The sequence below is a fragment of the Schistocerca piceifrons genome, chromosome 1, assembly GCF_021461385.2.
Source record: "Schistocerca piceifrons isolate TAMUIC-IGC-003096 chromosome 1, iqSchPice1.1, whole genome shotgun sequence".
In the NCBI taxonomy this organism is placed as follows: Eukaryota; Metazoa; Arthropoda; class Insecta; order Orthoptera; family Acrididae; genus Schistocerca; species Schistocerca piceifrons.
Window position 1 is genome coordinate 336,144,690 of NC_060138.1, and position 2,904 is coordinate 336,147,593.

The window sequence follows — 2,904 nt, forward strand, 5'->3', positions numbered from 1 at the left end:
CTGAATTACTACGGCACCTTTCTTTAATCCGACCCGGGGGGGATACCCAATAACTCGAGCAGTACTCAAGGATGGTCCGCACAAGTGTTATACTCGCGGTCTCCTTCATGAGCTACACTTTCCCAAAATTTTCCAACATCACGAAATCGACCATTCATGTTCCTTACCACCAGCCTGACACGCTCGTTCCATTCCATGCAGCTTTGCAACGATGCGCTTAGTACGCGATTCTTTTTCCTGCTCATCCGCATTAACTGACATTTTTCTACATTTAGAGCAAACTACCATTCATTAAACTAACCGGAAGTTCTGTCTACGTCATCTTACATGCTTCTACAGTCACTCAGTGAAGACACCTTCCCGCAGACTATAGTGTCAACGGGAAATAGACGCAGATTTCCGCTCACCCTATCTGTCAGATGGGCAACGGCCTTGCCACAGTGGATACACCGGTTCCCGTGAGATCACCGAAGTAAAGCGCTGTCGGGCGTGGCCGGCACTTGGATGGGTGACCATCCAGCCGCCATGCGCTGTTGCCATTTTTCGGGGTGCACTCAGCCTCGTGATGCCAACTGAGGAGCTACTCGACAGAATAGTAGCGGCTCCGGTCACAGAAAACCATCATAACGACCGGGAGAGCGGTGTGCTGACCACACGCCCCTCCTATCCGCATCCTCAGCTGAGGATGATACGGCGGTCTGATGGTCCCGATGGGCCGCTTGCGGCCTGAAGACGGAGTACATCTGTCACATCGTTTGTGTACACAGAAAATGAGAACAATCCTATCACATTTCCCTGGGGCACTCCTGAAGGTACCGTTGTCTCTGATAAACACTCGACATCCAGAACAATGTACTGCGTTCTATTACTTACGTGGGAAACTCCCCATCTCACCCCTTCAGATTTAGTGCTAAGAGGGCTCAGTAGAAAGCTCGACAGAAACTGAACCCAGATCAAGCATGAAAACAAGAATAAGATATACTAAACTTGAAACAATGGCAAAATAGAAAGTGGACGCTCCAAGAACAAGTAGTGTAATACAGAGTAGGATGAAAGAGCAACGGCGTCGTGGTTAAGAGATCACGGTGTTGGACTATCAAGCGGATACATTTCCTCCCCGTAGAGGTAAACAGTGTTGTGAGACTTGAGTTTCTCCCGGCGTATACAATATCGACGAATCTCCCTGGTGACAAATTCATTTATTTATTTTTTCTGCTTTTTGCTGTATTCAAATTTGCGTCAGTGTCGTGATGTAACGTCCGTTTGCAACAGCGAGGTGTAAGGAAGGGACCTGTAATGACAGTTGATTCTGCACAAGTATTCTATTCACAGCTGAAAGAAAGTGGCTTTCGAATGGAAACGGCAAACGTTTGATGACAAGGCGACAAATCAACCGAATCCTCCACCGGAAAACACGTCTACATCATTCCTCTCCCTTGTGACACTTGTTTCATCAACATTCTGCACTGCCATTTAAAATCAACCAAGTAAAAATCGGTGCACTATGACACCTGAGTTTCTCTTCAAATAACTTACGGGAATATAGCCGGATGACATCGTCGACATTGTATACGTCGGGAGAAACTCAGGTCTCACAACACTGTTTACCTCTACGGGGAGGAAATGTATCGTTGCTTGCGAAGGTTGGATGAGCTGCGCAGCCGTAGAGTAAGACTGCAGCGTACGTTATCGTTTTTACTGAGGTGTCGCGATCAAGATATTGTTTCAACGTTTGTCAAGCTTGTGCGTCACATTGATTCTCCTGCTGCCAATCGCAACAAGCAACGCACTGGCCTAGCTCTTGTTCGCGAAAGGATCCATTACACTCGTCAACATTTGGTTTTTGTTTCGAAGGAATTGTTTCGGCTTCATTTAATTATTGCATCAAAAATTTCGGCTTTTTACTGGGATCTGGACGGCGCGTCATGGTCGCAGTCTGACTGGGAATTTCATTCTGTAACTGCTTGGCATTTGACAAAGTTTGAACGTTTCTGTGGCTCGGAGTCTAATATTATAACTTGACGTTCTGTCATAGAGCTCACGTAGACGGCTTTTGACGACGCATCTTTATCCTTGCTAGGGAAAGGTTTAAATCTGCACCGACTCCCAAGCGTTTGCCGTTGGCTGAATTTATTATTTCTGTTGAACAGACTGTTTTTATCCTGATGTTGCAGAGGAGGCCAGGAGGGAGGCATGTCGTATGTTGACTGGGGCAGGTCCTCCCTAGGGTAATACCACAGCAGCTGAGAGGGCCGCTTTATTTTCACTTACAGTTGATCCTGATACTGTTGAAATTACAATGAACACCCTTAGCTGCTTACAGGCGTTGACATACGTCAACGGGGACTCGAACCCGGGATCTCCTACTTACATGGCAGACGCTCTATCCATTTTATTTTATTATTATTTTTTTTTTTGTTCGTTTCATCTGCTCGGTGCGGACGTGGCAAGACACCCGTTTCAGTTCGTCGTTGATCCATTAACTCAGTTTTTTTATTACAGAGGGCAGCTAACCCTCTGACCGATCACGCTGAGTCACCGCGCCGGCTGTTCGCTTTCGTTCGTTGCATCTGCTCGGGGCGGACGTCGTAAGACATCCGTTTAAGTTCGTTGTTGACCGATTAACTCAATTTTTTTTTTTTTTATTACAGAGGGCTGCCAACCCTTTGACCGAACACGCTGAGCTACCGTGCCGGCATCCATCTGAGCTACCGAGGACACAGAGGATAGCGCGACTTCAGGGACTCATCTCTGGCACGCCTCCAGCGAAACCCACATTCTCAACATATTGTCCCGCACTACGAATGTAGTGCCCCCGCTCATTATACTCATTACTCGCGGCGCGTTGCCGATTCCCGTCAGAGTCCGGGCATTGTTTGTGCATTCGCACAGAAGAACAAGATG

At 47.3% G+C, this 2,904-nt stretch overlaps 1 pseudogene; it reads left to right on the forward strand.

Moving 5' to 3' along the window:
• The first annotated feature begins 422 nt into the window (after positions 1 to 422).
• On the forward strand, positions 423 to 539 carry LOC124723994 (annotated as a pseudogene).
• The last annotated feature ends 2,365 nt before the right edge of the window (positions 540 to 2,904 follow it).